At 48.6% G+C, this 13,450-nt stretch overlaps 1 long non-coding RNA gene across 1 annotated transcript in view; it reads right to left on the reverse strand.

Annotated features, from left to right (window-relative positions):
• Positions 1-4,390: 4,390 nt before the first annotated feature.
• Positions 4,391-13,450, reverse strand: part of LOC143522417 (uncharacterized) — a 10,789-nt gene continuing 1,729 nt past the window's right edge. The window contains exons 3-5 of the long non-coding RNA XR_013132991.1: positions 13,007-13,176; positions 5,326-5,389; positions 4,391-5,103 (exon numbers count right to left, since the gene is read on the reverse strand). This is a non-coding gene — a long non-coding RNA (uncharacterized LOC143522417). The remainder of the gene's footprint in view (positions 5,104-5,325; positions 5,390-13,006; positions 13,177-13,450) is intronic.

Below are 13,450 nucleotides of genomic sequence, written 5' to 3' on the forward strand. Positions count from 1 at the left end.
AAGATGTGGAGTCACTGGGCTTGTACGATGTCCTTACTCCAAAACCTACATTCTAATGTTTGTTCCAGTTTGTTGTGGATTTCCAAAACCTTGCGAGGTTCGATCAATAACACAAAAACTGGTTTTAAGTGTGATCTTCCACTGCTGGTATAGAACGGCTGTTGGTAGAGAAACCATGGCCAGACATGCCTCATTTCATGAGAGGTTAAGAAGCAAGAGGCACACTAACGCCTGGATTTACAAGGTTTGGGACGCACTGCTCTGGTTAAGCCCCTAAACGTATCCCATGGGGGTTGTTCACCTCAAGCCATCACTTTTAAGGGAGAGAACTTTGTTTTTATGTCTGTTTATGCATTTATGTCCTGAAGTCAAGATTAATCTGCCAATGAAAATGGTGTCTCTCGCTTATAAAATGATTCCGCAGGGGCTTTTATAAGGACGCTGAATTAGTGTAAATAATGTCAGGTGACAACGTCCAGGTAGACCACTTAGCGTTAACCCATATATCAGCCAAGCCAATGAATGAATTGGTGGATCCAATTAATTAAAGTATTGTGGAGTAAAACATCTCCCGGGTACAATGACCTCTAAAGGTTTTCTTATTTATTTATTTTAAGTTCAGCCATGAGTATTAAGAAAAATCCCTTTCAGCACTGTCTAGATGTTACTGTGCTTGCTTAACTAAATGTATTTGCTGATGTATCTCATCTCATACTTATGTCATGAGTCAGCATGACTCCTCATAAAAAAGGTTTTGTATATGATGTTAAACCTGTGATAGCAGACTTTTTGAATTGTCATTAGAAAGGTCACCGGATTCTCCTAGAAAAGGGTAGATTTTGCTAGAGGTGCATTTGTACACAATGTAATAAATAAATGTATGAATCTCAGTCCCACACAGGGACATCAGTACAGGAACAAATATTACCCATAATTCTATTCAATTGCTGGTTTCCTGTTGAAAATTCTAGCACACTTGCAGAGGCTTCCTGCGTGGCCAGCCAGGTGGAGAGGGCTCATCTATCTGCTCTTGTTGAGAGCAGTCACTCTGTTTTCCGCTAAATTAAACCGTCACCAGGAGAAGCTTCCAGAATCTCGGCCCACTGCGTCTTCTACCTCTCTTAACACCAGTCATAAAACATAAAGGCGACCCAGGGGGGCGTCAGGCAGAGACAGCCATGTCAACATGGAGAGGGGAGAGGAGAGAGGAGAGGAGGGGATGGAAGGGGAGAGAGGAGAAATAAGGAGGAAAGAAAAGTGGATGCAACCCTACAAAGATATGCAGCCCAGTCTGAATCAGACGTTTGAAATAAGAGCAGTCTTCCTCCTGCAGTGTTCAGAGCTCTGCCTGACTACTACGAACACCCTTCTACTGTCTCCCTTCATTGCAGTTACCTTGACATATATCAGCAAGGTTTCACCACACAGAGGAGCGTTCTTTGTAATAACCAGTGCCATACTACACTGGGCCTGCATGCATAAGTCATCGGGGCTGTGAACATTAATACATCTGGATGTCCTTGACATGATGTACACCGGGTATGGATCTCCCAAATCATTAATATTAATTCCCATGGCTTCAAATTATAGCACTAAACGAGCAGAGGTGCGGGGGATGGGATGGGAAAATGTGTCATGATCGTTTTGAGATCATGTCAGATTTATCTATCAAATAATGAATGTGGCTATTCACCAGGGAGTGACGATCACACATTAATTAGGAACGCTGGCTGCATGGCTTACGAGGAAAGGTTGGAAACGCGGGATGCGAGATGTTCGGAAGACGTGTTTCAAGTCGGTGTTTTCCCCCAGCCTTCGGAGTTCATTTGGACATCTTTTAGATCTTAATGGGTCCTCACGTCTACGAGGCCTCGGCACCACTCGAGGAGAGAGAGCAGCGTCGGGCCCGTTCTCCCGAGCTCTGCGCCCCGGTGCCCTCCTGAGGATGCTAGCTCGTGCTTGGCAGTTCATTTGATTTATTAGATGGAAATACCAATGCCACTTTGGTGGTGGGCCTACGTCAGGTGCAGCTGACAGGTCCACGTTCGCTGGAAATCTCAGCTAGCCCTTGTAGGCTTATAGCTATTAATCACGTGCTGCATGTGTGAATGATAAGTTTGATTCCGAAGCGTTTGCATCAGCACGTCTGGCACAGCTGGTGCCGGCCCGCCGTCCTCCACAGATCCCAATGGACTTCAGGTGCAGGTTTACATCGGTGAGGCCTTTAATGATAGAATGACAACTCTGCTTGCCACCCCGCTGCGTCAACCCACTGCCGTGGGGATCACGTGGGGAAAACCGAGCCGAGCACACACACACACACACACTCGACACACGCCGAGTCGAGTCACCACCCCCCCGCCCCCTCCCCTCCCCCATGAGCGAAGGCACCGCCACCCCCGGCCCAAATTACGGCAGATTCATCTCGCAGAGACAGAGGAAGTGCAATCAGCACCGAGCGTCTCCCGCCGACTGGCTGCTATTCACGGAGACGACATCTGCTCGGGCTGGCTGAGGCGGCACAGGCCCCGCCCCTCTCCTGGAGCCCGCACTCGCGCCGCGCTCTAATTGAGACACTTCACCATCTTCCTCCTTGCTCGAAACAGGAGCATAATTGCACGGAGAAAGGGGTGTCGTACCCCGGGAAAGAGGGGGGGGGGGTGTTTACTGCTATCTTAGAAGAAGCAGCTGCAAAACGCCTTTGTGGGAACGCCTGAACCTACTTTGCCGCACTGACGGAGGCACCGGCAGGAGAGGGTGACGAGGCGAGGCACGCCGCCGTCTTGATGGGCTGGAACGGGCCACTCCGGCTGGCTGAAGTGCGGGGGGAAAGTAGAGGTGTCTATTTTCACCTCCTACCTTAATAGATGACATTAAAGACACCCGCGCTTGATCTGTAATTCAGGCAGGCGCCGGAGAGGAAGTTCGTCTCTCTCACGCTTCGAGGATTGTGCAAACTAGAGGCAATGGTCTCCGGTTTTGCAATGAACCCCACAAAAACAAACAGCGGATGCCTCCGCAAACGTGTTTACAAATTAGTACGCTGGTATTAAACAGAATTCAACCCTCCACGGAAAACACAATCAAGCTTGTTCCTTACAGTACGGAGCTGGAGAGGTTTATGTTTGTTTCGTTTGCTGGGTTTTACCAAACACAGGGAGCTCTGAGGGAAGATATATAGTCAATCGAAACTTTCAGGACCGTATTGGCTTTCTTATAATGATCTCATGCGAGGAAAAAAAAAAAACTAGCAAAGGTTTCCATAAGAACTGGCCCTGATTTAGTGCTGAGATCTTTTCTATTAAAGAGCACGTAGCCTTATGAACACATTCCATATTGCGTTTCGCGCTGAAGGACCCGAACGTGTCTGCTTCACGTGCCTTAATCTGAAGTATCTCCTTACCGGTGGCCCTATGATGGATGCTAGCTTGGGAATTGGAGTCTGCGGCTTCTGACGATGACCCCAGCCGGGCCCCCACTTTAGCTCTACTGTCCCGGAGCAATCACGACACAAGAGCCCTTGCCATTTTTCACACAGATAGTGTTTTGATTGCATGGGAAGAAAATAGCACCATTTACCCCTTCTACCACCCGCCCCATGGACGAGCTGATGTCCTATTGGCTGGGCGCTGGGTTCCATGCCTGACGGTCGCTCGTCGGTGGGGCTCACACACTGGGGAGGGGGAGGGGGAGGAGGAGGAGGCCCACTGGGGCTAACGGACTCGTGGAAAAACCCTCGGCGCTGGGGGAGAGCTCCCAATGAACCTCTGGAGACACACAGAGGGAAAAACACACACAAGCACGAGTGCTTCCCAAATCATGCAGTATATTATTGGCATAATTTGGCCTAATTTCACCAGTGACTGAGGGCTAATTTAGGGTTGAAATTACACATAGCATTCTTAAGTCAAACACCAGAATCTGTTAACGCAACGTTGAATCCGATTTGACAAGGGTTGCGTTTCCTGCTAAAATGACTCGTAGGCATACGAAAGTAAAAAGGATTTAGGAAAACACCAGCGCTAGACTGAGCAAAGCGAGAAAACACAGGTAACAATGTTGTCAGAAATTCACCCCGGTAGTCTGTTTCTCGCTGTTACATCATAGCACTCTTAGCAGCGCAAACACTACAGAATAACAGCAAAGGTTCCACTTTGAACGACTGTCTGATATGATCTTACAACAATGCCTCTTATCCGCCTTCATTGCCCACAGTGAAAATCATGGGCCAAAGGTCACCTACTAACGACCCAGAGAAGATGAAACAAACGGAGCCGCACATAAAACCGCCGACTACGTCGAGCGGCTGGGACCCACATATCGGGAGCGATCCCCCTCGCGCCATCACGCTCCACAACGCGCCATCACGCGTCATCACGCGCCACTTCCGTAATGCGTAAATCCGTAATTTGAGCGTTACGCAGCTACGAGTCATGCTTCATTAAGAGCGAGCGTCTCCGGACAATCCGTACGAGAAACGAACTGAGGCGACCAGCGTGGTCGTGTGCGTGCATGTGTGTGTGTGTGTGTGTGTGTGTGTGTGGCGGTCTCTCTCAGCACCTGTCCTAGTCCTGTTCCTCCCGTCGCTCACTTAAGCGTGACGGCTGCCCAGATAGAAACAATGCGATTCAATGACTACTTTCTTCTCCACACCAGATTACTCACACTTATTGCGTAACGGCCACTGAAACAGGCTCGAGTCGGTGGAGATTGGTCGGCCGGAACTGGAACAATCCCCCCCCTCTCGTTTGCGAGAGCACTTCCACACACTCCGCTTCACGTGCTCGAAAAAGTGAAATTGGATTTTGTTTTTCCCTTCTTTCCTTTGTTGTTCATTCATTTCCAGATGTATGAAGGCCATTTCCACGGACACGAGGGGAAGAGGGCCCTAATTTGAGCATGGCACAAAAATGATGGCACAGTAAATCATAAACAGATTTCCAAAAATGTTCCTCTCTCCCTCATTTAGTCTGCCTGCCCTTTGCTGCAGTAAGCCACTTTTTCCCCCTGTCATAGTGAGACTTCCTGTTTTTGAGCCATTCCCCTTGGTTAATGTCACGCAGAAGGCAACATTCTCCCAGGCGCCCCACGGTGTTGGTTTAGCTGTGGAGAAAGAACATATTTCATCCTGTAATGAGGCCCAGCGCAAGTGTCATATCAAAAGGTCCCAGCAATTACCAACCAATCACCCACTTTAATAGTCAATATCAATAAAAGTTGAGCGCCTATCCCTGGCTGTCCCGCCCGGTCTTGTCCCATTTCCACTTAACATCACGCCCATGCAAATTAACTGGTAATTAATTCCTAATAACTGTTAGAAATTACCTAATTGCTCCTTGTGCCAGGTCCAGTCAGTAGCAAAGGTGCTAATTATGCACTCTCTCTCCCCCTAGCACAAGTACACACACACACACACACACACACACACACACACACACACGTGTGAGCACACACACACACAGTTTCTTCCTTAGCAAGTGTCTTTTAATTAAATGCTGTATGCTGTACGGCATCTTCCTGGCAGGCAGCTTCCCTCTCCTCTGGTGTCTTTTAGGCTTTCGGCCCCATGACAACATGGCCCATTCCCCCCTGAGCCAAATTAATTACAATACGTGGCCTACTTGAATCTGGAAGAATGAGAGGGAGATGGAGGGGGGGGGGGTAAAGAAAGAGAAAGCAGAGAGAAAAAGAATGAACGAACGAACGAAAGAAATTAGAGGGTCTGCGACACTGTAATCACCCATTCATCTGCTCTTCAGAGAGCGGGATTAAATGCTTCTATGTGTAAACAGACGCAGGTGTGATAAGACGCTCGGCTAAATGGGGGTCGCGTCAGCCTCTCCTTCTCCTATCAGCCATCGCTCTCGTCTGCCTTTTGTTCTGCGGGATCAAAAACGTTGTTTGGCGTGTCAAGGGTCAGCCCAACTCCCCTCGTTACTGTCAACACGTCATCCCAGCGTCTAATGAGGGCTGTGTGTGTGGCATGATAAGATGACAAATCGGATAATGGTATTCATGGGGAAAAGCCGCCCTTTGAACTGTACCGATTAGGAGGAAGAAAGGAAAGGAACCCGGGATAACGTCCTCGTTCGAATCCTGCCCAGTGTCTGCTGAAACGGAAATGCATGCACGTGTGTGTATATGCGTGCGTGCACGTGTGTGTGTGTGTATGTGCATGTGTGTTTGTGTAAGTGTGGCAGAGGGCCCCCTAAGTCTCTCGTTGAAGATGACTGTGCTACACTACAGGGTGCTCTGTCTTCCGTCTCCGCCTGGGGACGGGACAGCCTGGTTTAGGCCCATCCAGCTCTCTCCCTCCCCCTCCCTCCATCCGCTCCTCTCTCTCGCTCTCTCTCTCTCTCTCTCCCCATCTCTCTCATCTTGTCATTGCCTTTGTGTCTGAATAATGACAAAAGCCTTGACATGTTGAAATTTGAGATTTGACAAACAAAAGTGTCCAGCTTCTTTTTTTATCTAAATCACCCAAGGGAAGAAGAGAGAGGATTACGCTTTAGTTTTGAAGTTAAACCGTCATTCTTTCTGCCATGTTGCAGCTAAGCCCTGCTCCGGTTTCCCTACCCATCATGCCTCACTCTCCTCCACTCCAGAAAGTAGTTGGTCAACAGAACTGAGATCCATCAGCCTATTTTTTCTCTTTGGGTGGATCCTATACGCGGGACAATAAATCTGTTATATAATAGCATTTTGAGCTGTAAATAATAGACTTGCGTGCAAAAAAATGTCACTTTTTTAAGCTTACATCCTGCATGCACACGCACACACATACTGAGAACCAGGTAGGCCTGCGTAAATCAGCCTAACTCCTTCAGGTACATAGCTGCACATTTCTGCAAAAGTTTAATGCATGGTATCACCAAGGGGTATCAGTTCATGTAGAGCAGGCTATTATCACCAGTCAGTCCGAACCTGCACAGGGAATACGTTTTCACAAATATCTGCTGTAGCCATCTGGCCGTAATATGCAGAGGTGTCAGGTATCTGCCTCAGCTATCAGTCAGTGGATACTGCACAAAATTGTATTTTTTGTTGTTGTTGGCTTCTTTATTTATGACTGAATGAATGAACAAACTTCTATAATGCAGTGAACTAGATTGTTTTCCAAAATCACTTCCCCCACTGTCAGCATTCGCTTTCCTGCGCGTGAATCGTCGTGTGGCCACACCGTACGCTCGAGCCTGTCTCGCGCACTAACAAAGCATGGAAAAAGTTCCTCAGACATCTCATTAGTTGATTTTCATGGTAATGAATGAGGTACATCATTTCTTACGTATGGAGTCGAATACTTCTTTGAGTCAGATTATAACACTCAGAAATTGGGCAGTTCGCCAGAGTACTTGATAAGATACACTTAGCTGATCACTGGTTATCAAAAGGGCGTTGTATGAACTACACCGCTGCAGGAAAGAATTTTCAATATGAAATTACTATCTTACTTAAAAAACCACAAAATCATTATGAAAATACAGGCTATGCTTTAATAACTAAAATTCAAGGTTAGGCTCCTTTAACGACTCCAGAAATGGCCATATAAAATATAGCCTTCAGAGCAAATGGAGCTTCCTAAGGTTTTCACAGTTTTTCCGAGTTATTTTTATATTATTTCATAGCTGTTATGAGGCCAGGGATTCCCTTTGCTTCCTGAGGTTCCAGTCTAAATGATGTCTTCTGTAACGAGTGTCGTTCGCCCTGATCCGATGGAGCGGGTCAAGGCAGGACGGGCGAGCAGAATCAACCTCGGCGCTGTGGATTAAGTGGACGCGCACACACACACACACACCGCCGCGCGATTGGAGTGCGCGCAGGTTCAATTCTCTCCCGCTCTAGGAGATTTTCCCCTAGTTATGCAATGCGAGCTTGAGCTCGCTGAGGGGCTCACCAGTTGGGGAGGTTGGTAAAATAGCCTGCAGACATTCCGAGAAAACGGTGTGTCAACCTGCAGTCATTGCAGCACCCTGCGGCCAATCACATAATTGCCGTAAGTATTCGTGGGGCGTGTGCGTGCGAAAGTGGCTACGAGTGTGCGCGCTGTGTGCTTGTACAGCAAAGCTGAAAAGGGACGACCTTCGGAAGTCTGAGATTTCCATACGTCTCTTCACACGGCTGTGGAAGAGTTTAATTCACCAGCTGGCCCCACTGGATGTCGAGAGGTACTTTAAAAATGAGCCAGTTGCTGACGAAATCCTCGCCCCTCGTTTTCAACGGCGGCGCAGACAAGCACTATGATTGCGCCGTGTTTGGATCGATAGCGCCTCGGAGCTGAACGCAGGACCGAGCGTCAGGCCGCCATCTGTGCCAGCACCTAACTGACATGCATGTTGCGCAAGCAGCGGGGTGAGACAGCACGCAGCCAAAACAGGCGATCTCGCTGTTGTCTTGTCATCCTGCAGCGTGCAGTGTGTGTGTGTGTGTGTGTGTGTGTGTAGCAGTGCCAACACACACGCCCACACACACAACCCTGGGGAGAACCACAATGCAACTTCTCTCATTCTAAATTGGATTCATGGGCCTAATCTAATACGAAAACAGCTTCTTGACCAAATTGCTCTGATCCAAGTCCCGAGACAATCCGGGGAATCTTTTGGACCATCAACGGCTGGGCAAGCAACACTCTCGGAATCAATTAGTTGCTTACAAGGTTCAGGAATGTGATTGAACTTGGGTGTAATGGAGAATCCAAGCTAATTAAATTGCCAAGGAAGATAGTGGGGCTAAAAATGAGCGATTCGGGGACAGTGTCTCCGAGTGCAGCAGCCACTTGTCTTCTCAGTCTCTGGAACTTTGTACAGTATTTAATATTTACATGTCAACTTTGCATATTCTGAATACAATCCTTAGGATTGTTTAATGCTAATTACAAGAAAAAAAGAATTTCACAAAGATGATTTTCTGCTTGACGTTCCTCGTCTTATGTGGCTGTCCTCGTAAAGCACGAGGTTGCCCTTACGCGTTCTCTATAGATCTTCCATCTCTCCCCCATCGCATATTCAGCGAAAATGATTAGCGATCAGCAAGCGGCGACACGCCATCGATCCACTCTTCACTCCACTGTAACATCTGCCGTTCTTGACAGGGAGGCGCGAGATTCCGTCGGTGCCTCATCGACCCCTCCGATCTACACGCTCCCGGCCCGGCCTCCCTTTAACCTGCGTGATGTATGGCCTTTCTTCGGAGGAATGGGGGAAGGGGGCTCCGCACAATAGCTGCTCCACGGGGAGCAATGCATACCGGCAGAAAGGGCGTAATAAGCAGGGCTGGCCCAGTCAAAAGCCCCTCCCACTCTGCATGCCCCTCCCCTTTCCCCTCCCCCAGGACATTAGTTGATCCTTTTTGCCCTTTGCCTGCCTGCTTTGCTGACGCGTCAGCCCGTGCCCGTGTGTATAAATAAATCTCAATTTCCTTTATTAATTTCTCACGTCACGACAAATTTGTATCCGAGGTGTCCTCTGCAGGCGGGTTATGCTTGGTACGGTGAAGGCCCATTACATGGCTAATGTCTTTAACGCGTAAGCGTGGTGTACCGTCAGCACCTCCACCGGGTTTGGGGGCATTAGAATGATGGAGAGGGTGGTGCGTCTCCCTCTCTGGTGGAGGTGATTGGAGCAGGCCTGCCTATCATGTGTGGGAGTTGTGAGCCATGGAGTCCTGCTTGAGTCAGCATGTGTGTGACGTCATGCACCTCCACCCAGTTCCCCCCATACCGCTCCACCGTTCTCTCTGCCCATTACGAGAGCGAGAGGCTCGCGCGTAGCGTTGTATGAGGTCATGTTCAGAAAATACTAAGTAGTCGCACCTGTTGGCATTATCAGGAAATCTAATAATTGGAACAACTAAAAATGGCTGTTGGAACAAAGTTCCGGGGTATTTCTGTGTCTCCCTGAGCATGAACTGATGAACGGTTCACCACTGCATGCCCATTTGAAAGGGCGTGAGCGCGCAGGTGTGGTTCTCCGAGCAGGTCTGCACCAGGAGGAAGAGCCCATCAACACTCACTTCCTGTCATGGAGACGAGAGACACTTGCACAAGAGTGGAACCACGAGGAACCATGGTAACCACGCCACGCGTCAGCAACACCAGACACACACAGCCATCCATCAGTGTTGTGAGCACAGTCTTATAAACAACAATTGACTAGCGATTTCTAGAAGTTTATTTATAGAAATGTTTGGACATAGTGGCTACAGTGCCGCTGTGGTTTTAATAATATAAAGAGCAAACTCCACGGTCCCTATATTAATCCCTATTAATTTTCAGTGTGTATGGGTAGAGGGGGTCCTACCCATTAGAATTCTGGTCCTAACCTCTGTGCTAATGCACTGATAGAGTTGTGTGCAATGCCCTGTACGCCCATAATGTTCTCACACAAGCTTCAGGTTCATTATTATTGCTGCTCCCATAATATGCTCTGAACTGCCAATGTTTATGTATGGAAAGAAAGAAATAGAATAATAAATAAACGTGTGCTGCCTGATTTTTATATAATAATGTTATAAAAGGGTATATTTCCATATGTCTGTGTGTTGTACACCTGCTTTAAAATTGAGGGTTTCTATTTGTTCATGTTTTGAAGAGCTTTGTGCCAAGCAAACTACCTGCCTCGCATACACGAACCCGGCCGATGAGTTCATTCATCAGTTTCCCAGCAGCCAAAGTAAACAAAACAAACAAACAAACCAGAGGAGGGGAAAAAACAACAACTTCTCCCATGTCAGCCTTTGGCATAGTCCAAATCTTACCTGGAGACAGAGACAGAGGGGGGGGGGGGGGGATTGAGAAGCCAGACAACAGGCAGACAGAAACAGCAATCGGAGGAAGAAAGCCTGAGAGGGAAAAAAGAAAGAGAGAGAGAAGCAAGAGAATGAGAGAAACTGGCAGAGAGAGAGGGGGAAGGAGAGAGAGAGAGAACAAGAGAAGGGAGAGAGAGAGAGAAGGGAGAGAAAGAGAGAGAAAGAGGGGAAGGGAGAGAGAGAGGGGAAGGGAGAGGGGAATAACTCTATTGGAGATATGATGACATGTTTCTCTCAAGCAGCCAGACTCCTCATTATGTGCACTTTCTTTGACTGGCTGCTCAGGCGTCAGCTGTCACGGTTCATCAGCTCGTGCCGGGTTAAGAGCTGAAACAAACAGCTGCCCCCCCTCTCCCTCGGCAGGCAGCGGCACAGGTAAACACCCAGTAATAGTCAGTTACCCTCCTTCTCCGCGGCGACGCTCGGCAGCTTGCAAACTAGCCAAATATCTCCAGACTCTATTATTATGGGGGGGGGGGGGGGGGGGGCGGCACTGTTCTGGCTGCAGGCTAGAGACTGTTGTCTGCAGAGGGCACGGGAGGCAGACGCAGCGTGTTTCCAGCGTCTGGAAAGTGACTCCAGCTACGCCTTACATAGCATGCGTCAGGTTCCGTTAGCAAAGAAGACACCTGTGCCGGTTTAAGCCTGTCGGGGCTAATAAGTGACATGCCAAATTTACTTTAGTTTAATTGGGTTTCTGTCAAAAATATACGCAAACAAATTTGCCCAGGGGGCCACTTCTAAGACTAGGTTAAGCTTTCTTACCTTTTCATCTCCAAATAACCTAATCAACACCACTTGTTACATTCTAGTTTGAGAGGGTGAGAATTCACACTCACCATGAGACACGGAAATGTGAGCTGCAGTGTGAACTGCAGCCTTGATCTTCATTTCGGTCTATGAGATTTTTTAAATGACCCCCACACAGAAGCTCGTTTAGTTAGATGTTGATACCTGAAGCTCTATCAGTAAGTCCCACCACCTTTTGGGCAGTCTTTAGGCCTTGGGTCTGCCTCTGAGGAACAGCACGATAACATGTTGGCGCAGCGTGCAGAGTGCTTGGCTGAGGGACCCAGGCGTCGCGTGATACAACCCGGCCAGCTGATATCCTTCATCATCCTTCCTCATCCTCCCCCGAGCGAGAGGTGACTTGGTCATTCCTGCCCCCGTGGCGGATCTGGAGTGCTGGCCTCCAATCCGGCACTTAGCCGTAATCGAGCCGCGGCTAACGGGGGTGGCCGTAATCCCACCAAATCCCCCTGTAGCCTCGACACCTGACCCAGCGGCACTGAAAGGAAATGAGCTCCCAGCTCTGTGAAGATTTCCTCAGCTGGGTCCCGCATGCTGGACAGAAGGCTTCTCCTAAGACTTGTCGATTTTTTTTTTCCCTTTTCTTATCCTCCGCCTCCTTTTCTCTCGACGGTTCCTTTTTATCACCCTCTCTCTCCCTCTTCAAAGGGCAGGGAAGATGGCTAGAGGAGTAATCACAAATAACAAGAGTGCCCTTGATCTGTGTCAGGCTGGCAGAGAGGACACACTGCTCAAACGTCACAAATGGCAGTGAATCAAGCAGGGTTTGCCGGAGGAGCCCTGCCTTCCCGGGCCTCTCGGTGTCCGGGCCGCCCGGGCCTTTGATGGGCACGGTAATCAGAGCGCCAGAAAGGCGCCAAGAAGCCGCACGAACGTCTACACCCTTCTTTTCTAGTTCCCTACATTCCCGTAGTGTCCATCGCTACCTCCATGGACTTCGTTGCCACTTCAACCATCACGTTTCCACTTATTATCGATAAATGTCACCCACATCACTTGTGTCAGATGAGGTCATAATTGTGGACCTCGGAAGTAATCATACATTTTGAAATGTTCTGAGAACAACCTGGAATATTTTCGGGCCTGCGGCTCCATGTTTGCGGGGTCCATATCGGCCTGCTCTTCATAGCAGTGGTCCTATCACCTTAATTCTGGATAATTTTTCTCGGACGTGATGTGACCCCCCCCCCCCCCCCCCCAAAAAAATCAGACACTGGTCGACCTCGGGGCTCTGGATAAAGTGAGTGTTCACAGAGCAGAATCCCCCAGGAAGGTTTAACAGGACTAAGCTATTGCTCTGTTCACCATCCGCTCAGCATAAATCACCTTTGAAAATGATTGATTTTCTTTGAAATGAGATATAGGGCTGCATAATAAATGCGGCAGAACAAACCTGGAGTACCGGTGAGGTGTGCTGTAAAGTTCAGGACCTCTGAGCTAGAGCGGGACGGCGGGCCTGCTACCTCTCCCAGTACAACGACCGTCATTACCTGGGTCCCAGTGCTCATTACCACACATCCCAGTCTCCACAACCCAGTCCCAGAACATCCGCTCCTCACGGCCCTGTGAGTACGCATAGAAAATGAACGAATGTACACATTTTTGACGTACATTTGTTTTTGCATCATGAGGTTAAAAACCTGAAAAATACTCATTTCAGTGACCATAAAACAATGCATTTAGTAATTTGATCAAGGTGCGGTATATCAGTGTGTCGGACACACATGGGTCTGTCATGAATATCAAACATTCTCAGCAGACAAAAACTGCTGTCGTTTTAAAAATAAGCGAGGTTGCCAGATTGAGAGCCTTCTTTGTGAGGCAAGCCGTTTGGTCC

This window comes from Brachyhypopomus gauderio, chromosome 9, assembly GCF_052324685.1.
Source record: "Brachyhypopomus gauderio isolate BG-103 chromosome 9, BGAUD_0.2, whole genome shotgun sequence".
Classification (NCBI taxonomy): Eukaryota; Metazoa; Chordata; class Actinopteri; order Gymnotiformes; family Hypopomidae; genus Brachyhypopomus; species Brachyhypopomus gauderio.